Genomic DNA, 24,499 nt, shown 5'->3' with positions numbered 1-24,499 from the left:
TTACACAATATACACTGTTCTGACCGAGATTGATACCTGAAACGTATTGAGAACATTGCACAAGTATTGATAAGCGTCAAATACAACAGCGCAATCCTTAGGCTTGTGTAGCATCTGCCGGAGGTTCCATATTTTCGTCCGCACCCCCGTACAATTAGTGTTACAGAGCTGTCCATGACCTCTAAATTTGCGATCTAAACAGGTCGGTGGGAAGCGCACACTGTGGGGCAAGGGGTTAATAATAAGAAATATTGTTCAGCGTCTTCCACGAGCTAGTGAAAACTATTTTTGGTTCAAAGGGTTCAAATGGATCTGAGCACTATGGGACTTAACATCTGGCAAACTATTTTTGTGGTCAGCCAGAAAGCGATGGAGAACATACTGATCATAGTTTCCAGTCCGCAAGTCTACATTCTTGTTTTTCCCACTGAAAGAAATGTCTATATACTGTATTTACTCAGCGGGATCAGGAACTACAATTATAAATTATATTTTGCGTTCTAACTGATACAATTATATTTAATAAAACTTCACGCGCACAACACAACGACATTCCTGATAATACTAATGGTAATGATGTCTCTATCATAAACAGCACTATGAGTAGTTCAGAGGCGACCTCTACGGTAAGTTCCCAATAAATGGTCTTTCTCCCTGACTTACAGTAATCTAAGTTAATTGCTCGCTACGAAATTGGAAAATAATCGCACCACTTGCCACGCGGTTTTTTTATATTTACGGTCGGCACACAAACAGTTACTTCCGCGAAATCTAAGCGATCCAGGACGGTACACAGTCCTCGCAAGATCACTTCCTATAATCGCAAAAAATTTTTGGCTCTCCTGCATATAAATTTTGGTTGGTTGGTTGATTTGTGGGGTTGAAGGGACCGGACTTAAATTTTGAACTGTAGAATTTTTAGAACGGAACAGACAGTAGAACATGACCTCTGAACGACAACTTTAAGGGATCTTGTATTCATTGTTACTTACATCAAAGTCTTGAAACTTGTTATAGCTCTATTACTTAATGGGTTTCATCGGGTACTGTAATCAAAGCTTTCTATCATTAATATAAATGATACTTAATCTACTATAAATAAGGACGTAATTGTTCCCAATTTAGCTTTCAGTAAATTACTCGAAAACTATTAGAGGTAGCTTAATGGGATCACGTAACTACTGTTTTTATACCGCACTGAAGCTTCATACAAATTTTCATATTTCTAAGTCTAACCTTTAGCGCCTTTAATTTTTTGGAAAAACACCAATTTTGAGAAAAATATTGCTCCGGTCAAGTTGAAACTTTTAACTGTTGGTTTTGACATACATTTGCACATTCTGTCTTTCTACATTTATTATTTAACCGCAACTTAGTTTTTTCTCAAAATGTATTTTTAATTTCATTCTTAAACTATGGCGCAATACTTGTATGCTACGCACTCAGGCGCTTTGTGATGACGTGGCGTTAGCAGCAGTTAACTGGGGTGAGTTCCGGCACACTCACTCGCCTTTATATCTCTCAAATGATAACAGCGCTTGTTTCGCCTCAACACGGAGCTACACCACAGGCACTCGTTCATGACGCAAACTGGCCAAGAGTTGCTTGCGTGTCACTCCCTGTCTGATTCAATGAAATGCCACATACGGCGCTACTGGTTAGAAATCCGTAGATAACATGTTTGTAATCAGTGTTAAGTGCCAGTTGCCAGTGACAGTAGTTCCTCAATTTCAAGAGATTAAGTGCGTTTCACAGTAGTGAGTTTGCAAACTTTTAGTTATAAATATCTCTGGCGCCATTTCAAACGCACATTCAATCGTTTTCCTTCTGCAGTTCAAACTGTACAATAGATTCATGTCACATTATCGTTTTGGAGAGTGGTGGGTATCTTTATAGAGGGAACGCTTCAATTGCTATAAAATAATATGGAAACGTGCTGTCATTGTACATTAATATGGATGTGGGTTGAATATCAACGCATACGAATGTTACCTGTTGTTTTACTACTAAATTGCAAAATATTCCGCCGTCAACGTTCCTTCCTAATAACCAGTCTCGACAATAGTAAACAGTCCATCTGCATCGCAACACGCTACTAAAGGAACAGATAAGTGTGATTTGTAAATGGAACCGCAATTCGCCAATTGTTTTATTACGGCATGCTTGCCACTCTGTGCGCCAACGTAGTTCGAGAGATTTGTAAGGGTCGATCAAAAAGCTTACATTTGCGACCATTGCTGCAGAGTCTACATTTCTGCGAGTTTGCATACGGAGTGATTTAAGGTGCAACGATCACAGAAAACTATTCATAGGGAAGACAGTTGCGAGTCTACGATCCACTGGAGAACTCCTCAGGAAGTGTAGAACACCCGCTATCGACATTTCGTTATTTCTCGTGATTCTAGAACCTTTGCGAGATACGATTTCTAGATAAATTAGAGATGATCCAAGGAGCAGCAGCAGGTTTCGTCACACGTTCGTATAACAAGTGCGAAAGAATAAGGGAGACGCTCAACCAACTACAGTGACAGACGCTTTAAGGGAGCGTTGTGCATCACAATGTGATTTGCCGTTAAAATTACGAGTGTTAGTTTTCGGTAATACCAGCTCTGCCACTTCTGTGCATACACCACGAACTCCTACGAACTATGTGCTCAAATGGAAATGAGCGTAAGGCATTGTTGGCCGGTAGTCCCCCATTCGGAGAAGGTTCAAATGGTTCAAATGGCTCTGAGCACTATGGGACTCAACTTCTGAGGTCATAAGTCCCCTAGAACTTAGAACTACTTAAACCTAACTAACCTACGTACAACACACACATCCATGCCCGAGGCAGGATTCGAACCTGCGACCGTAGCGGTCGCGCGGTTCCAGACTGTAGCGCCAGAACCGCTCGGCCACCAGCGGCCGGCCCATTCGGAGAAGCTTGGCCGCCGAGGGCAAGTACTTATTGCATTCGTCGCCAAATTAGGCGACTTGCGCGTCGGAGATGGGGATGAAATGATGATGAGGACAACACAACACCCAGTCCGTCAGCGGAGAAAATCTCCTGCCCCATCCGGGAATCGAACCCTGGCCCCTTGGCGTGGCATTCCTAGGCGCTGACCACTCAGCTAACTGGGGCGGACACTATGTGCTCAGTAATAGTGATACAAACCTTCCTTATAATAAGGTACAATATTTGTTTTTTCATACGTCTATAATAAAAATACAGTACCGTATCTTCCTCTAACCTTGGTGCAACACTCATGCTCATAAATTAAGGATAATGTTGATACATGGTGAAACAACGCTCTGGTGGGCGGTTTGCGGGTTTAAATCACCTCGGGGTGTGACCATTCGGTGCATTTCACCTGCGGTCGTCGCACGGTGGTGCTGGCAGTAGTCCACATACGCAGAGGCGCGTTAGTGTGTGTCAGAGTACGATACAGCGAGTAAGTGTGCAGACGTTTTCAGACGTGCTAATGGTGACTGTGTGTTGAAAATGGCTCAAAGAACACATATTGATGACGTTATGACGGGTAGAATACTAGGGCGACTGGAGACTGGTCAAACACAGCAGGTCGAAGCACGGGCCCTCTGTGTGCCACAAAGTGTGATCTCAAGGTTATGGCAACGATTCCAGCAGACAGGAAACGTGTCCTGGCGCCACAGTACGGGACGTCCACAGTGTACAACACCACAAGAAGACCGATATCTCACGATCAGTTCCCCGCAGACGGCCACGGAATACTGCAGGTAGCCTTGCTCGGGACCTTGCCGCAGGCACTGGAACAGTTGTCTTGAGACACACAGTCTACAGACGACTGAACAGACATTGTTTATTCGCCCGGTGACCTGTAAGATGTATTCCACTGACCCCTGGTCATAGGAGAGGCCTTAAAGCCTGGTGTCAAGAACACAGTACATGGTCATTCGAACAGTGTTCACGGACGAGTCCAGGTATTATGTGAACAGTGATTCTCGCCGGGTTTTCATCTGGCATGAACCAGGAACCAGATACCAACCCCTTAATGTCCTTGAACGGGATCTGTATGGAGGTCGTGGTTTGATGGTGTGGGGTGGGATTATGATCGTTGCACGTACACCCCTGCATGTCTTTGACAGAGGAACTGTAACACGTCAGGTGTATCGGGACATCATCTTGCACCAGTATATCCGTCTTGTCAGGGGTGCACCTTCCACCTGATGGATGATAACGCACGGCGCAACCGAGCTGCCATCGTGGAGAAGTACCTTGAAATAGAAGATATCAGTTGAATGGAGTGGCCGGCCTGTTCTCCAGACCTAAACCCCATCGAGCACGTCTTGGATGCTCTCGGTCGACGTATCGCTGCATGTCTTCAAACCCCTACGACACTTCAGGATCTCCGACAGGCACTGGTGCAAACATGGGAGGCTATACCCCAGCAGCTGCTCGACCACCTGATCCAGAGTATGCCAACCCTTTGTTCGGCCTGTGTACGCTTGCATGGTGATAATATCTCATACCGATGTCGGGGCACATGCGCAGAAACAGTGGCTTTTTGTAGCGCATATGTTTGGGGACGGTTTGCTCAACTTGTCACCAGTGCCGTGGACTTACATATCTGTGTCGTGTGTGTTCCCTATGTGCCTATGCTAGTAGCGCCAGTTCTGTGTAGTGCCACGTTGTGTGGCACCACATTCTGCAATTATCCTTAATTTATGAGCATGAGTGTGGATGTATCGAGTACAACGGAAAGATAATAGAGCGTAATAACAATCTGTGGTATCGTCTGTCTTCCAAGCTCGCAAAAGCCAACTGCAGTTTCCGTCCGATAAGAGTAACAGCGTTTTCATCCAGGCGATAATCTGTCAAGCATTTAGATGGCCCGCCATTATCGTTCCTTTCGAGTAACTGTGTGTGGGCCCAAACGTTAGTATAGTGCACTGTTGTCCTAGCTGAACCATTCTGTCCATGATCTGCATTAGTTATAGGTTATTTGACAGCTATTCAAATTTTTATGTGTCCATTATGGCAACAATTACCTGACACTCTTTAAGCTATGTCAGCATCATTGTATATCTACAATTATTTGAGTGCGTGGAAGAGTGTTCGTAGTAGTGCATCAGGTCGAGATTAATAGCAAAGCTCCGGCATCCAACTAACACAGAGAACTAATCTTATTGTTTGATTTGGGTCTCAGGGAAGGGCGGCGGTCTTCCCATGTGACCGTCACATCGCGTTGTGCAGTACACGCTGGTCGAAATACTCCAGCGGTCTAAATGTCATAGTGTAACTAGCCTGTTACCTCTTTCACATATGGTTCTGCCCGCCGAACTCATTCAGATCCTGGAACTACGCCCTTTGTTCTTGACTATATATATTGGCACTGGCAGTCAGCTTTTCACTTCCTCTGTTCTTCGCTTCCTGAGATAACCGTAACACAAAAGAAACAATACTCCAAGCCTGATATCTAAGATGTTTCTCTGAAATCATACTACTTATTTCTTGTTCATAGTTCCACTCAGCCCCCATGTTTGAATTCATTCGAGTCGTTCTTCACAGATAAAGCGGTTTTGATAAGTGTTACTACTTGTACAGCAGACGTCTATTGTGTGACCTTCGCCTTGCACGAGATCATGAACGAATCGGTCTCTCTGGTGCGTTGCATGTTAGGAAAACAATCCTTTGGTCTAACCAGTACCGGCTTCTTCCGTGTCTCACTTTGATGCCTCCTATCAGAATTATTCGACGGGTAACTTCCGAGTTCTTACCTCTCTCTCGGGATAATTTTGAAAACTATGATAATTGTGTGAATATTACTTCGCAATATTTTTCCAAAACAACTTCGCGATTCCTTTTATGTAGTTTGACAGGAAAAGCGTCTGTCTGTCAGATTCATAGACTCTGAAGCAACAACGTTAAGTTCATTAATGAATTGAAAAGTATTCGTAATTACATTTCATAACGCAAAGATTGTTTGCTAACAGTTAAACTCTATTTTCTTTAAAACAACTGTGAATAACAAAATTTCAAACAATTCAGCAGTCTGTCACATGTCAGGGAAAATCGTATATTAAGACAGTCATCTAACTCGACATGTGAAGTTTATTATGTACGACGGCAAATAAGATACGATGATTACAACTTAGCACAATTTGAAATGTAATACCGTCCATTTGGAGGAAAGAGGTTTCGTTGAGCTGAAAGAGGACAGATTTTTATTTTGTGACCTACTTTGCCAGTCAGAAGTTTCTTCGCGCCTGAGATACCTTTTCCGCTGCACGACGTAGAAAACAGCGCGCTCCCTAATGCCTCGCTTCCTTTGCTGTTAAGGATGGCGTATGGGCTGCAAGGAAGCGCCATGATACACAGATACAACAAGTAGTATCTTAACGGGGTGAGCGAGGAGCTCTCAAGTCTGGTTTACAAGTTTTCGGTAAACGTCCGCAGAGGGGCGTTGCGTTAAGCGAGACGGGAGGACCTCGGCAAAGAAAAATCTTCTTGCCACCAATGACGAAATACTTTCACTTTGACTATGAAGTGAACCAGTGCTCCTGTAACTCCATACATAAAGACAACATATAACATTTATTGTTATTTTCCATCACATAGACATTAACAGCTTGTTTCTAATGAATATCCTGTCAGTTTTTTTCACATAAAAATAGTCAGTTATAGCAGCTCAAAGATATTTAAAATGATATGGAAGGGATATTTTAAGTAAATACAATCAATAGATGAATATATCTGACCCTCAATAAATTTTAATCGTATCTTCCCACATAAATGACACGATAAATAAAACTGACATCGTTAGGCAACAATAAGATTTTCCGCGTCTCACTAAGAGTGTCAGTAACCCTTGAAGATAGCTGAGATTTAGCTTCTTTTTTCTTCTTTTTACCAGATTTCTGAGTGGTTCGAATAGACCCATTCAAAATTCCTATATTGGGTGAAATTCGTCATCCCAGAGTAGCCCTTGCACCATACGCTGCCAATTATTTGTTGCATGTATTCCAGTTTCTATACTCCACAACAGTTTTTACCCTCTACAGCTCCTTATAGTACCATGATGTCTTTAGATTTGCCCTACCATCCTGTCCCTGTTTCTAGTCGTAAAAACTTTCTTATTTTCTGCTCTAGGCATCCACACCGCTTACGATAGTGTTTATATCTGCAGGTTGTTCCCCATTTCCTCTTATTCACCTCCAGATAGAAAGCAGAGTCACCAAATAAAGATTTCATTGTCACCGAAAATGAAAATCGTGTTAAGTTTATAACACTCAGGCTAATATTGATACTTACAGTTTACAACACTTGAAGATTTAGAAATACTTTACATTATAATGATTACAATACAATGATTGCAATTCTAAAGAGTGCAGGGATATATGTTATTTACAATTTTTACGTAAACATTCGTGTCATAGAAGTGAAAGGACACGAAAGGGAGGGAGTAGTACAGAAAGGAGTGAGACTACGTAGTAGCTTGCATGTGTAGCTCAGTCTGCACCAAAGCAAGCAATAAACGAAACTATAAATAAAATAGGAAACAGAATTTAAAGCATAAGGAGAAAATATTAGAATCTTAAGACTGAACTACGTATCAGATGCAGCTACAGCTTGAACAGTTATGATGCCTGTTCTGAAAGTATTCGTCTGGACTACAGCGTTATCCCCCCCATGAACCATGGACCTTGCCGTTGGTGGGGAGGCTTGCGTGCCTCAGCGATACAGATATCCGTACTGTAGGTACAACCACAACGGAGGGGTATCTGTTGAGAGGCCAGACAAACGTGTGGTTCCTGAAGAGGGGCAGCAGCCTTTTCAGTAGTTGCAAGGGCAACAGTCTGGATGATTGACTGATCTGCCTTGTAACAATAACCAAAACGGCCTTGCTGTGCTGGTACTGCGAACGGCTGAAAGCAAGGGGAAACTACGGCCGTAATTTTTCCCGAGGGCATGCAGCTTTACTGTATGATTAAATGATGATGGCGTCCTCTTGGGTAAAATATTCCGGAAGTAAAATAGTCCCCCATTCGGATCTCCGGGCGGGGACTACTCAAGAGGATGTCGTTATCAGGAGAAAGAAAACTGGCGTTCTACGGATCGGAGCGTGAAATGTCAGGTCCCTTAATCGGGCAGGTAGGTTAGAAAATTTGAAAAGGGAAATGGATAGGTTAAAGTTAGATATAGTGGGAATTAGTGAAGTTCGGTGGCAGGAGGAACAAGACTTCTGGTCAGGTGACTACAGGGTTATAAACACAAAGTCAAATAGGGGTAATGCAGGAGTAGTTTAATAATGAATAGGAAAATAGGAACGCGGGTAAGCTACTACAAACAGCTTAGTGACGCATTATTGTGGCCAATATAGATACGAAGCCCACACCTACTACAGTAGTACAAGTTTATATGCCAACTAGCTCTCCAGATGACGAAGAAATTGAAGAAATGTATGATGAAATAAAAGAAATTATTCAGATAGTGAAGGGAGACGAAAATTTAATAGTCATGGGTGACTGGAATTCGAGTGTAGGAAAAGGGAGAGAAGGAAACGTAGTAGGTGAATATGGATTGGGGCTAAGAAATGAAAGAGGAAGCCGCCTGGTAGAATTTTGCACAGAGCACAACTTAATCATAGCTAACACTTGGTTTAAGACTCATGATAGAAGGTTGTATACATGGAAGAACCCTGGAGATACTAAAAGGTATCAGATAGATTATATAATGGTAAGACAGAGATTTAGGAACCAGGTTTTAAATTGTAAGACATTTCCAGGGGCAGATGTGGACTCTGACCACAATCTATTGGTTATGACCTGTAGATTAAAACTGAAGAAACTGCAAAAAGGTGGGAATTTAAGGAGATGGGACCTGGATAAACTGAAAGAACCAGAGGTTGTACAGAGTTTCAGGGAGAGCATAAGGGAACAATTGACAGGAATGGGGGAAAGAAATACAGTAGAAGAAGAATGGGTAGCTTTGAGGGATGAAGTAGTGAAGGCAGCAGAGGATCAAGTAGGTAAAAAGACGAGGGCTAGTAGAAATCCTTGGGTAACAGAAGAAATATTGAATTTAATTGATGAAAGGAGAAAATATAAAAATGCAGTAAATGAAGCAGGCAAAAAGGAATACAAACGTCTCAAAAATGAGATCGACAGGAAGTGCAAAATGGCTAAGCAGGGATGGCTAGAGGACAAATGTAAGGATGTAGAGGCTTATCTCACTAGGGGTAAGATAGATACTGCCTACAGGAAAATTAAAGAGACCTTTGGAGAGAAGAGAACCACTTGTATGAACATCATGAGCTCAGATGGAAACCCAGTTCTAAGCAAAGAAGGGAAATCAGAAAGGTGGAAGGAGTATATAGAGGGTCTATACAAGGGCGATGTACTTGAGGACAATATTATGGAAATGGAAGAGTGTGTAGATGAAGATGAAATGGGAGATACGATACTGCGTGAAGAGTTTGACAGAGCACTGAAAGACCTGAGTCGAAACAAGGCCCCCGGAGTAGACAACATTCCACTGGAACTACTGACGGCCTTGGGAGAGCCAGTCCTGACAAAACTCTACCATCTGGTGAGCCAGATGTATGAAACAGGCGAAATACCCTCAGGCTTCAAGAAGAATATAATAATTTCAATCCCAAAGAAAGCAGGTGTTGACAGATGTGAAAAGTACCGAACTATCAGTTTAATAAGTCACAGCTGCAAAATACTAACGCGAATTCTTTACAGACGAATGGAAAAACTGGTAGAAGCGGACCTCGGGGAAGATCAGTTTGGATTCCGTAGAAATGTTGGAACACGTGAGGCAATACTAACCTTACGACTTATCTTAGAAGAAAGATTAAGAAAAGGCAAACCTACGTTTCTAGCATTTGTAGACTTAGAGAAAGCTTTTGACAATGTTAACTGGAATACTCTCTTTCAAATTCTGAAGGAGGTAGGGGTAAAATACAAGGAGCGAAAGGCTATTTACAATTTGTACAGAAACCAGATGGCAGTTATAAGAGTCGAGGGGCATGAAAGGGAAGCAGTGGTTGGGAAAGGAGTGAGACAGGGTTGTAGCCTCTCCCCGATATTATTCAATCTGTATATTGAGCAAGCAGTAAAGGAAGCAAAAGAAAAATTCGGATTAGGTATTAAAATTCACGGAGAAGAAGTAAAAACTTTGAGGTTCGCCGATGACATTGTAGTTCTAGCAGAGACAGCAAAGGACTTGGAAGAGCAGTTGAACGGAATGGACAGTGTCTTGAAAGGAGGATATAAGATGAACATCAACAAAAGCAAAACGAGGGTAATGTAATGTAGTCTAATTAAGTCGGGTGATGTTGAGGGTATTAGATTAGGAAATGAGACAGTTAAAGTAGTAAAGGAGTTTTGCTATTTGGGGAGCAAAATAACTGATGATGGTCGAAGTAGAGAGGATATAAAATGTAGACTGGCAATGGCAAGGAAAGCGTTTCTGAAGAAGAGAAATTTGTTAACATCGAGTATAGAATTAAGTGTCAGGAAGTCGTTCGTGAAAGTATTTGTATGGAGTGTAGCTATGTATGGAAGTGAAACATGGACGATAAATAGTTTGGACAAGAAGAGAATAGAAGCTTTCGAAATGTGGTGCTACAGAAGAATGCTGAAGATTAGATGGGTAGATCACATAACTAATGAGGAGGTACTGAATAGGATTGGGGAGAAGAGGAGTTTGTGGCACAACTTGACTAGAAGAAGGGATCGGTTGGTAGGACATATTCTGAGGCATCAAGGGATCACCAATTTAGTATTGGAGGGCAGCGTGGAGGGTAAAAATCGTAGGGGGAGACCAAGAGATGCATACACTAAGCAGATTCAGAAGGATGTAGGTTGCAGTAGGTACAGGGAGATGAAGAAGCTTGCACAGGATAGAGTAGCATGGAGAGCTGCATCAAACCAGTCTCAGGACTGAAGACCACAACAACAACATACAGCGTTATACAGAAGTGAGCTTCGGATGGTAAGCAGTATAAATAGAGTAGCAACATTAGAAATGTGATGTTACAGAAAACTGTAGAAGATTAGATGGGTTGATCGTATAGCGGTTAAAGCGTCACTGAATCGATTCCGTGAGAGAAGAACTTTATAGTACAAGTTAATTAAACGAAGGGACAGGTTTATTTACAGAAAATAAAGGTTGAAATATATGTAGGCTGCAGTAAACATGCAGAGATGAAGAAACCTATAGAGGGCAGACTTGGGGGGAGATTTGCATAATACGAGTCTCCGGACTGATAATTCATTTTCAGCAATGTAGTATGCTACCAAAATGAGCAGCACTTACGTTGAAAATTTTATCGTCATAATTACTGGTATTCCAGTCGGTTACAAACACATGATGGAGGGTGAACTATATCTACCGCAACTACAGCTCGCCCAAGTAAGTCTCGTCGCCATTGTAAAAAGGACCCCGGAAACAGGCTTCCCCAAGTTTTCCTACAAAAAAGGTCTAAACGAGTCCTTTGGGGGCCAAGCATGTGGCCCAGCTAGGTGTATTTATCTTTTCTAGAATTCTTCACCGATCTGATCTCTGACGGGAACTGTAACATTCGCTGGCGCGCCGTCATCTTGAGCTCTCATACCAGTCATGCTATGAATCCATACACGGATAACGAAAATGTTATAAAGTCCACTACAGTGTGATACATAGGGCCACTTAACACCAAATGTGACTTTTTGTCTAGTGGGAAAACAGCTTCACTGGTTTACTTCGCCCTGAAAACTCTGACCCGTCTACAATATGGTCCAGAAAATTGGTGCTGAAGTGATAAAAGCTGATTCTGCTGCTCATGTAGAGCATGCTATTCAGTGTTTCGAACCATATTAATCTCATTCAAAATGGCAATACTGCTGACACTCGGGTAATCCTCAATTTTCAAAGGTTTCCCCATCCGCAGTGATGTCCGTGTTTCCTGGGATCGTTGCCCTACTCTGGCGAGAAAAGAAGATGTCGTCACGTGCTGAGGAAACATAGTTGGTGTGGATGCTGATGTCGTCTCTCATTCCACTGCGATGCGCAGAACGTAATCCATACAGTGGTGTGTACTAACATGTACCAAATTCAGTTTTGACCCTCTTTCACTGGCAACTGAATGTCTGGCGATAACTGAGTTGGTGAGACAGCTTGTGAATGGACATCAAAACTATTTTACAGAATATCATGTATGAATACAATCCTTGTGTGCCACCATACAAGAGAAAATATAAAAATGCAGCAGATGAAGTAGATAAAAGGTAATACACTGTCGGATAAAAAATGCAAAATGGCAAAGCTGGAGTGGCAAACGACAAATGCAAGATTGTAGAGCTATGAATGACCACGGGATAGAAAGATGCCGGTTGTTACGAAAAAAGAAGCCTCCGGGGAAAAGAAAAACGCATATATGAATATTAAGAGCTCAGATAATATGACCGCACTAAGCAAATCAGGAATGGCTGAAAGGTGGTAGGACTGCATAGAGCGAAAAAGAAAAACACTGAGCACTGGAAGATCTAAGATGAAATAAAACCACTGGATTAGACGACGTTCTGAATTATTGAGATCCCTAGTAGAACCAGCCATGAAAAAACCGTTCCACAAAGAACGCGAGATATAAGAGTATAACAAAGACTTCAATTGGGATGAAATAATTCCCATTCCAAAAAAGGGATTCAAGAAGGCTAGGAGAGTATTCCTGCTGGAAAGAGCAGATAAGCTATGGTTAGCATGCCTCTTAGTCAATGAACTGACATCATTTAGTTTCAGCATGATGGACGTAGAAGAATTACGAGCACAGTTTAAACGACTAACGTCAGTTGGCTATTGTACGCATCGTCAACTACAGATTATGGTGCTGTATGGAGATGGCCTAAGCATAGGCCGAACCTGGTAATTTTAATAAAGTACCATTGATATATAGACTGCTATTTTACAAATTTTATCTCGATTACGAGATCACTGCTATCCGAAAATGTTAACAAAAAATTTTTAACGTTTGAAATGAGTGTAAATCGCCCTCTAGAGAAGTATTTGCTGAGTAAGCGGCTTAAGGACGGAAAAGACCCACTGTGATTTAATATCAAAATTCGGTACATGTTGAAGAATTAAAGATTGTTCCACTCCCTGTTCAAAAGAGAATGCACGTATAACGAAAGGCAGAATTAGGAGAGATTAATGCGTTTGTGAAAAGATCGATGTCTGAAGCAGACAACAACGACCCACGTCACGCCTTAGCAAAAGATCTGGCCGAGAACAGGAGAAGATTCTAGTCCTACATAAAATCGCTGACCGGGTCTAAGGCTTCTATTGAGTCACTCGTTGAACAGTTAGGCGTGGCGGCAGAAGATAGCGAAAGGAATGCCGAAGAAATCGTTCACACAGGTGAATCGTACAAACATACCCTCGTTTGACCACCGAAAAGGCTCCCACATAGACGACATAGCCTCGGGCATGGATGTGTGTGATGTCCTTAGGTTAGTCAGGTTTAAGTAGTTCTAAGTTCTAGAGGACTGATGACCTCAGATGTTAAGTCCCATAGTGTTCAGAGCCATATGAACAATTTTTTTTTTGAAAGAGTCACAATCATTGTATTACTAAGAATACGCGGTCACAGCGAGTTAAAGAAGAATTAATTATTAAAGCTGGTCGGGGAAAGATACTGGGTGATACTACTTAGCATGTTGTATTAATAGTGGAGGTAGAGAATATCAGAAAACGAGCAGCACGTTTCGATACTCCTTCATTCGGTAAACTGATGTCGGATGAGGGGTTCAGAATTACCGAAAGGTTAAATGTCAAAGTTTTGTCAGCGTCAGTTTGTCCGAAGTAGAATGGTACAACATTTTACTTCCTCCTACATATACCTGCGACATTTCTCTCATGGTAAATTCAGAGAAATTTGAGATCTTACGGAGGCTTTCCGACATCCGTTATTCCTGCGAGAAATACTCGAAAGGAAGAGAAAGGGGTTGTACACAAAAAGGACTCCTTTGCACTCGGCATGCGGACCTGGGCATGTAGATGTCAATATGGACAGGCCATTTCATTTTAAGAAGTAACACAAAGTGTTATTCAAACATGAGGGTCACATTTGAGCACTTAAGGTAAGTGGAAAAATTTCGCATCCTTGTACATATTTATTCGCGTGATTCCCTCTACAGGGAAAATAATTCTAAAAGATATTCTGCAAACTTAATTTCATTCTCGTTTGTTTTAAACTTCGTTCCACAAAATCGTCTGTCTGAAGGCACAAGGTGGAACAGAAAGAAGTTAGCGAGTGACGTGTGCCGCTTTGCTAACATGTGCATTTACAAGCGAGTGTTGGAAAGTAATGCCTCCGAATTTTTATGAGAAAACTCTTAAAGCTTTTTAAATAAAGCAACCGTTAACATTTTAAATTTCGTTTCTTCACGTCAATATATATATATATATATATATATATATATATATATATATATATATATATATATATATATATGAAGTCGCTCTGGCAACGAACATGTTTTCCGAACGATGGACCAGGTTGTTGACACCGTCACTGTAGATAGTTTGACTATACTGACGGAGCAACAACCTCACCTCTGATTGCACCGCTTCATCACTACGAAGAGAAGTCCTCGAAGATATTTTTTAAGTTTTAGAAACAGATAAAAACAGGATGGTGCCAAGTCGGGACTGCGTGGAGGATGATCGATGACTGTGAATCCAAGACGTCAGATTTTTGTAGATGTCACAGCGTTTGTTTGGTCTGGCATTGTCTTGCTGAAGAATATGGTGCTCCTCGTGTGTAAGAACTCACAGAATTCGTAACTCTATTACAGCAGACTATTTCTCACACACCAACATTGTTACTTTGCACACCACCACGTTACACGGTATAATTCGGAGCCCTCCAGCGGCAGACTGCAGCAAATACGTAATCACGATGAATAAATACGCTACTGGCCATTAAAATTGATACACTAAGAAGAAACGCAGGTGAAAACGGGCATTCATTGAACAAATAAATTATACTCGAACTGACATGTGATTACATTTTCACTCAATTTGGGTGCATAGATCCTGATAAATCAGTACCCAGAACAACCACCTCTGGACGTAATAACGGCCTTGGTACGCCTGGGCATTGAGTCCAACAGAGCTTGGATGGCGTTTACAGGTACAGCTACCCATGCAGCTTCAACACGATACCCCAGGTCATCAAGAGTAGTGAGTGGCGTATTGTGACGAGCCAGTTGCTCGGCCACCATTGACCAGAAGTTTTCAATTGGTGAGAGATCGGGAGAATATGCTGGCCAGGGCAGCAGTCGAACATTTTCTGTATCCAGAAAGGCCCGTACAGGACCTGCAACATGCGGTCGTGCATTATCCTGCTGAAATGTAAGGATTCGCAGGGATCGGATGAAGGGTGGAGCCACAGGTCGTAACACTTCTGAAATGTAACGTACACTGTTCAAAGTGCCGACAATGCGAACAAGAGGTGACCGAGACGTGTAACCAGTGGCACCCCATACCATCACGCCGGGTGATACGCCAGTATGGCGTTGACGAATACACGCTTCCAATGTGCGTTAACCGCGATGTCGTCCAACACGGATGCGACTATCATGATGCTGTAAACAGAACCGGGATTCATCCGAAAAATTACGTTTTCCCATTCGTGCATCCAGGTTCGTCGTTGTGTACACCATCGCAGGCGCTCCTGTCTGTGATGCAGCCATGTTCTCCGAGCTGACAGTCCATGCTGCTGCAAACGTCGTCTAACTGTTCGTGCAGATGGTTTTTGTCTTGCAAACATCCCCATCTGCTGACTCAGGGATCGAGACGTGGCTGCACGATCCGTTACAGCCATGCGGATACGATGCCTGTCATCTCGACTGCTAGTGATACGAGGCCGTTGGGATCCAGCACGGCGTTCCATGTTACCCTCCTGAACCCACCGATTCCACATTCTGCTAACAGTCATTGGATCTCGACCAACGCGAGCAGCAATGTCGCGATACGATAAACCGCAATCGCGATAGGCTACAGTCCGTCCTTTATCAAAGTCGGAAACGTGATAGTACTCATTTCTCCTCCTTACACGAGGCATCACAACAACGTTCCACCAGGCAACACCGGTTCACTGCTGTTTGTGTATGGGAAATCGTTTGGAAACTTTCCTCATGTCAGCACGTTGTAGGTGTCGCCACCGGCGCCAACCTTGTGAATGGTCTGAAAAGCTAATCATTTGCATATCACAGCATCTTCTTTCTGTGGGTTAAATTTCGCGTCTGTAGCACGCCATCTTCGTGGTGTAGTAATTTTAATGACCAGTAGTGTATGTAGAATGTTAATAACGTTTTTTATTTGAAAAGTTTTAAGAGTTTTCACGTACAAAATTACTTTCCGGCACGCACCTGTATTTGTTGTAGATACAGCCAATGGAACGCAGTTTGTGAACTTATGATCATTCACTTCCTATAGTTAGTATTGCCTGGCTTAGCTCAGTCAGCTCGCAGTTTCTGCAGGAGTAGAGTTGTGATTTCATTTAGTTGCTCAGTGGGATGTAGCTTGATTCGATTTCTACTCGCCGGGAATCGAAGTGCCGTCCAGCCAGAGAGTGGTTTTTGCGGTGCGCCACAATTATTTGCTCCAGCAGCTGCTAGATTGGTAACTACGCTCCGCAACACCCACTGTGCTCTGTCTCCTATAATTCTACGAATTTCCTGCTGCGATTACGTGTTTCATTAAATGATAACTCAACAGTGAGAGAGGTTTGTATTCCACTGTTCCGTTCTACTTTCTTACAGTATCTTGTTTTATTCTACGTGTAAAATTTTAAGCCCTGCATCCGAAAAACAGTCGTCAATAAATCACACGAGAGCTGCAGGCACAGAGAGTTTGACAACCGCTTCAATCATACAGAAGGTGTCTGCAGCCGAATCTGCACGGCATCAGATAGTATAATGTGCTGTCATATGCACTCTAGTGCTTCCTCTTAGCCCCTTCGCGCCCAACTCATGGGCCTTCATTGTAGTCGGAAAATCCTGCGTCACAAGAGTAAGGTATTAGTGTGGGATGCTTCAGTGATTCTGATTATACCAGAAACGGTTTTCCTACTTTATAGAGAAGTGGAAACATGAAAGGCCGTAGAAAGCCAAAAAGATGACAGGTAGAAAACTCATTCTCACTTCTACAGACTGTTGAGCCTGAAAAGAATCGTTCTAACGAGTCAGACATTCACCAGTACGTACACACACTGCCAGTAGCCAATCCTGGCAGTTTGTGCATCCTCCGGATGTGAATTTGATATCTGTGCCGTCGCAGTCTTCGTATGCCACCAACGATAGGCATGTACAATAGTATGAACAGTATCATTGTAATGAAGGATCGTAGTATACATAGCTGTACCAATGGAACTTTTTCGCCATGTCACTTATCTGGTGAACGGTAACTCCTGTACTTTTTGTGTGTGTAATGGCAACTGCTGACACGAAAGTTAGAAAGCGTAGTGATATAGTGATAGCACGGATCCATAGTTTTTAATACCGGCGTCGCTTTTGGTGGCGCCTGAATCGCTCGTTGTCTTCCACCATAGTGTCATATACTCTAGAAATTATGGTAAACACTAACATGTCGCAAATAGCTGATATTTGATACGTACGTACAGTGACCAAATTTTAATACAGTGTACATTTCTCACATGTATTATTATCATATTCATATTGTGATGAGATGTTAGAGAAATAGTACCAACTGGTCGAAGTTAATATGTCGTAAAATACACATATACATTGCCTCCTACGTAAAAATTTGTACGTAAGGTTGATGAAGGAACTACACAAATACACTCCTGGAAATGGAAAAAAGAACACATTGACACCGGTGTGTCAGACCCACCATACTTGCTCCGGACACTGCGAGAGGGCTGTACAAGCAATGATCACACGCACGGCACAGCGGACACACCAGGAACCGCGGTGTTGGCCGTCGAATGGCGCTAGCTGCGCAGCATTTGTGCACCGCCGCCGTCAGTGTCAGCCAGTTTGCCGTGGCATACGGAGCTCCATCGCAGTCTTTAACACTGGTAGCATGCCGCGACAGCGTGGACGTGAACCGTATGTGCAGTTGACGGACTTTGAGCGAGGGCGTATAGTGGACATGCGGGAGGCCGGGTGGACGTACCGCCGAATTGCTCAACACGTGGGGCGTGAGGTCTCCACAGTACATCGATGTTGTCGCCAGTGGTCGGCGGAAGGTGCACGTGCCCGTCGACCTGGGACCGGACCGCAGCGACGCACGGATGCACGCCAAGACCGTAGGATCCTACGCAGTGCCGTAGGGGACCACACCGCCACTTCCCAGCAAATTAGGGACACTGTTGCTCCTGGGGTATCGGCGAGGACCATTCGCAACCGTCTCCATGAAGCTGGGCTACGGTCCCGCACACCGTTAGGCCGTCTTCCGCTCACGCCCCAACATCGTGCAGCCCGCCTCCAGTGGTGTCGCAACAGGCGTGAATGGAGGGACGAATGGAGACGTGTCGTCTTCAGCGATGAGAGTCGCCTCTGCCTTGGTGCCAATGATGGTCGTATGCGTGTTTGGCGCCGTGCAGGTGAGCGCCACAATCAGGACTGCATACGACCGTGGCACACAGGGCCAACACCCGGCATCATGGTGTGGGGAGCGATCTCCTACACTGGCCGTACACCACTGGTGATCGTCGAGGGGACACTGAATAGTGCACGGTACATCCAAACCGTCATCGAACCCATCGTTCTACCATTCCTAGACCGGCAAGGGAACTTGCTGTTCCAACAGGACAATGCACGTCCGAATGTATCCCGTGCCACCCAACGTGCTCTAGAAGGTGTAAGTCAACTACCCTGGCCAGCAAGATCTCCGGATCTGTCCTCCATTGAGCATGTTTGGGACTGGATGAAGCGTCGTCTCACGCGGTCTGCACGTCCAGCACGAACGCTGGTCCAACTGAGGCGCCAGGTGGAAATGGCATGGCAAGCCGTTCCACAGGACTACATCCAGCATCTCTACGATCGTCTCCATGGGAGAATAGCAGCCTGCATTGCTGCGAAAGGTGGATATACACTCTACTAGTGACGACATTGTGCATGCTCTGTTGCCTGTGTCTATGTGCCTGTGGTTCTGTCAGTGTGATCATGTGATGTATCTGACCCCAGGAATGTGTCAATAAAGTTTCCCCTTCCTGGGACAATGAATTCACGGTGTTCTTATTTCAATTTCCAGGAGTGTACGTACATGTACGATATGTGGCACATGAACACATGAACAATATTGTTGAACAACCTTCGAAATTTTTTTGGTGGAATTCAGGTTTTCTTTTGTTTCTTTGTACAGTGGTGTAACGAAACCATCGTCCTCGGTCTTCGATTCACAGAAATAATGTAATATTCGAGTTTTACAATAATGGTATTTTCTGTGAAAACAATTTCACAGCAGTGAAACAGCCAGTAATATGTAATCACCAGAACGTCCAACAGAAAACACTGAGGTAAGCAACACCCGTCACATTATACACGTACAGTTTTGTGACACAATGGTAGCTTTGACGACGGGAATGTCTCAGCATCGCCTCGCCGAGCTATACTGCTATGGCATTCGCTGAAGTGACAAACAACGTGTGTACCACCCAACTATTCTTCCACTAACGTACGACTAACTGACACCGCACGAAAAAGCAAATCCGAGAGAGAGCCGAGGTGTATCGAGTGCAAGCTTCAGGGCGAAGGGGAAAGTGGGAATTACTGTTTTCAACATCAGAGTGCTGGGAACAAGTTCGTTTCCAGACGTATGGAGCATATCCGACAGAACATATACCACACATATATCGTATATCTGTGATCTCCACTGCCGACCGGAGTGGCCGTGCGGTTCTAGGCGCTACAGTCTGGAACCGAGCGACCGCTACGGTCGCAGGTTCGAATCCTACCTCGGGCATGGATGTGTGTGATGTCCTTAGGTTACTTAGGTTCAATTAGTTCTACGTTCTAGGCGACTGATGACCTCAGAAGTTAAGTCGCATAGTACTCAGAGCCATTTGAACCATTTTTGTGATCTCCACTGTCATGGTATCCTCCGTGCTGATACACAAAACAGTCTTAATGTCGGGCGGGTGTACATGAAAGGCTACGAGCAAATGAGGTAAATGGAAGAGACTCTACTTTCTAGTGTGCAGTGCACTCTAGGCGACAGCTTGCGTAAAGTGGGAAATCCTGGTCCGAGTCGCGGTCAAGCATAAATTTTCAAGTTTTGCCACCGAATTATGCCAGTGCCCATTTGCGACTGACTTCGGTTCCTCCCTATCAGGAAGGTCGCAGCTCGTAGTAATAGACGGCAAATCATCGAGTAAAACTGAAGTGGTATCAGGTGTTCCCCAGGGAAGCGTCCTGGGACCTCTGCTGTTCCTGATCTATATAAATGACCTGGGTGCCAATCTGAGCAGTTCTCTTAGGTTGTTCGCAGATGATTCTGTAATTTACCGTCTAGTAAGGTCATCCGAAGACCAGTATCAGTTGCAAAGCGATTTAGAAAATATTTCTGTATGGTGTGGCAGGTGCAGTTGACGCTAAATAACGAAAAGTGTGAGGTGATCCACGTGAGTTCCAAAAGAAATCCGTTGGAATTCGATTACTCGATATATAGTACAATTCTCGAGGCTGTCAATTCAACTAAGTACCTGGGTGTTAAAATTACGAACGACTTCAGTTGGAAAGACCACATAGATAATATTGTGGGGAAGGCGTGCCAAAGGTTGCGTTTCATTGGCAGGACACTTAGAAGATGCATCAGGTCCACTAAAGAGACAGCTTACACTACACTCGTTCGTCCTCTGTTAGAATATTACTGCGCGGTGTGGGATCCTTACCAGGTGGGATTGACGGAGGACATCGAAAGGGTGCAAAACAGGGCAGCTCGTTTTGTATTATCACGTAACAGGGGAGAGAGTGTGGCAGATATAATACGCGAGTTGGGATGGAAGTCATTAAAGCAAAGACGTTTTTCGTTTTGGCGAGATCAATTTACGAAATTTCAGTCACCAACTTTCTATTCCGAATGCGAAAATATTTTGTTGAGCCCAACCTACATAGGTAATGATCATCAAAATGAAATAAGAGAAATCAGATCTCGAATAGAAAGGTTTAGGTGTTCGTTTTTCCCGCGCGCTGTTCGGGAGTGGTATGGTAGAGAGATAGTAAGATTGTGGTTCGATGAACCCTCTGCCAAGCACGTAAATGTGAATTGCAGAGTAGTCATGTAGATGTAGATGTAGATATATATTCGCGATGGAAATGCTTGATAAGCAATACTAGTATTGTTAATAATAGTAGTCCTTCTTCCCAATTACAACTTCAGTTATTTTATCATGTAGGTAAGAACAAATGTTAATGATTTTGAGGGCGGTGGGGGGGAGGGGGCTGTGGGATGTGGCTTAGCAATGAGGTATGGTTTAGGAAAGGGGTGGGGCACGGTGGCGTCATGGTTTTGTACTTGAATGTAGCTACATCTCCGTTTCTAGGTCTAGTTTGGTCCCTTTGTTCTATTACTGTTAATTGCCGCACTCTGTCTGTTAAGTCACAAATTCCCAAACAGCCAGTTCTTAAATTATATAAATCTAATATCACAGCTTCTTATGTTGTGGAAAAACTGTTGTGTGAGCAACGTAACTGTATAAGAGGGACTGGAATATGAGTTCCCTGCGTTGCTACATTCATTGAGTAGATGACAACCGACGCATACGTTTTCAATCTATGTGCTAAGCGACAGTCCACATATGTGACGCAAATCAGTACTTTGAAATCATATTTCGTCTTCCTTCGTATCGTTAGAAATTCCATGAGCTTCCGTTTGAAGCTGCTTAAGCCTGGAGAGGATCCGCTTCACGCGACTATTCGTCTCACATGACATGAAATAACTGCAACTCGAATAACATCAGTACACACACTGTGGTAAATGATCCGTGCTGATCCGCAACGTTCCTCTCTAAGGCAGAGCGATCATTTGTACAGCCTGACAGAGAGATCCTAACTCTACACAGACGATTATCCATATTCGTTCCTGTTGTAAAAGAGTTCGAACCTTTAACAGTTTGTGTCTGTAGTTATGCAAGTCAACAACAACGAAATTTTCTGTTCCGCAAACGATCTGAAGATTTACATGAGATAAGCTAAGAAGAAAAACTAGTATTTAACGCTCGATCGACAATGTTGTTGTTACTAGGGGCGGTGCTGAGTTAAGATAGAGGGGGCATAGAGAAGTATATCAATTGTGCCTTTCCAAAATTAGTGTTTCACCTTATGAGATTTAGGGACACCACAGAAAACCTAATTCTTGATTGCCAGACGGAAATTTGAACCAGCGCCGTTCCGAAAGAAAGTCCAGTGTCTTACCACTGCATTACTTCGTTCTTTTAGATCGGCACAAATTAAAACATGCAGGCACTGAATTTACTTAGCTGAATGTTCCTCAGATATTAACAGTAGAACTTTATTTAGAGGAAGAAGTTCGAATCAGGTGAAAAGGACACGGCTGACAATTATATAGTATTCTTATTACTTCCTTTTCACAATTCTAGATTCATTTATTACAGTGAGGGGGTTTTGCCTCTTAGAATTTTCAACGTAGCCAGAAGAGGCTAGATAGAACAGGCGCTACTGGTTTTTGGCACGTTACTAACGCTATGAACCGCCAATGTTATGTAGGATATGCTTGCTGTTGCGGGGTTCCAACATGTCTACCGGTGACAGCAACCAACACGGATGAGAGTAATGCTATTCTGTTAAGTAAACGAACTTCAGAATATAAGATCTCCTCTGAGATACATCAGTAACAAGAACATATAATTTCCAAGTGAAATAAGAAACATTTACTTAAAAACAAACGAAAACCACTAACATATGAAACGCAAAACTGCGAGATATCCCAATATTATCTAAAATATGGCAAAACATTAATTAAGCTATACGTTAATCTGTGGAGTGTTCTCAGGTTAAAAATGCTACTGAGGTCATATTATTACACATTAAAATTTAACAGAAAAATTTTAAATTAACTGTACAACGAAACAATTAAATACACAAATGCTTCGGAATATAGTCTTCACTCTCCGGACCTTGTCAAGAGAGTGGAAGAACCGGCGAGTCTAAAATTCTTCCCCCTCGTTCGCAGAACGACGCTTATAATTGGCCAATCAGCGGGTTCTCTTCCCCCATCCATTTTTCCCTTACATTTTTTCGTAAACGAGCTATAATTTTATGAAATTGGAGCTACCATCTTGTACCGCCGATCGGGAGTTGCCGGAATAACATTCTCATCCTTTGCGATCTTATTTCATGTATGTATTATCAATTGCGCTCCGATAGCAGCCATCTCACGCTCGGACGCAGATCCATGATCTTTGTATTTGTATGAAGGGAGGATGAGGGAAGCTGAATGATATATAGACAAAATTTTCTCTTCATCTACGATGCACTGATGATCTAATGCCCATCGGGGGCCTGTCAGATCTGCTGAGCCGCACTCCAGTTTTGTTTTTCCTCCAGAGTTTGGACTTTATTTGGCAGTGTAAAACACGTTGTTAAAATTTATTCTTAATTGTGCGAGAAGAGACTATATAAATGCAAATACACATACATAAAGGCTCAAGGTGTCACAATTTGGTGCACAACAAATGTGTTGATAGAAATAAAAATAAAGTAGATATTTTGAACATGGCTTCGCTGCAGCGACTGTGCATGCAAGAGATTCTATTGATTGGAAATAACAGGCATCCAGTTGCAAAATACAGGTTAATTACACCTTGACCATGCTTTCGAAAGTTTTAAAACTGACTTCTTCAGAAGGTATTGTACATAATAACAAACGTTATGACACTGTGTGTCGAACAGCAATGATTGCATTACAATAAACAAAATTATAGGAAATATTTACATATAATTTTAGTGAAGCAATCTCACGTAGAATCACATACTATTATCTGTATACGTTGTGAGATCCTTTGAATCTGTGTAGTACATGTTCGTCTGCTCCACTTACTAACCATTTAAAATACATGATTTAAAAGTAGTAGCTCTCTACTGTAGAGCTTTGTCTTAAAACTTTTTAAAACATCTTTAGTAAGAAAAAAAAGGAGAACCTGATTAAGGAAGGCGGTAACCTATTATCATCGAAATTTTCAAAAATTTCGATTTTTACCGTCAAATTTGGGACATGAAAGTAAGATGTGGTTTACATCAGCGTCCAATTCAGAACCACGCTCACATGCAGGTGAACCGTAGATACTGATGCGATATAGATGAAAAGGAAAAGAAGTGTGATTGAAACGGAACCGAATGATGCTGGAAATCGTTGTTCGGTCGAAATGTGTCATCGCAAACCATAGACTTGTTATGGTTGTTATGGTGGTAACACTGCATAATAAAAATTTTTTGTTTGTTGGGGCACGTTAGACATCTCTTACCAGTGATACTGGCTCAGCTCTTGGCCGTACGTAAATATTCC

The sequence above is a fragment of the Schistocerca nitens genome, chromosome 3 (assembly GCF_023898315.1).
Source record: "Schistocerca nitens isolate TAMUIC-IGC-003100 chromosome 3, iqSchNite1.1, whole genome shotgun sequence".
Lineage (NCBI taxonomy): Eukaryota > Metazoa > Arthropoda > Insecta > Orthoptera > Acrididae > Schistocerca > Schistocerca nitens.
The sequence above is the reverse complement of the archived record's forward strand: the minus strand, read 5'-3'. Positions refer to the sequence as shown.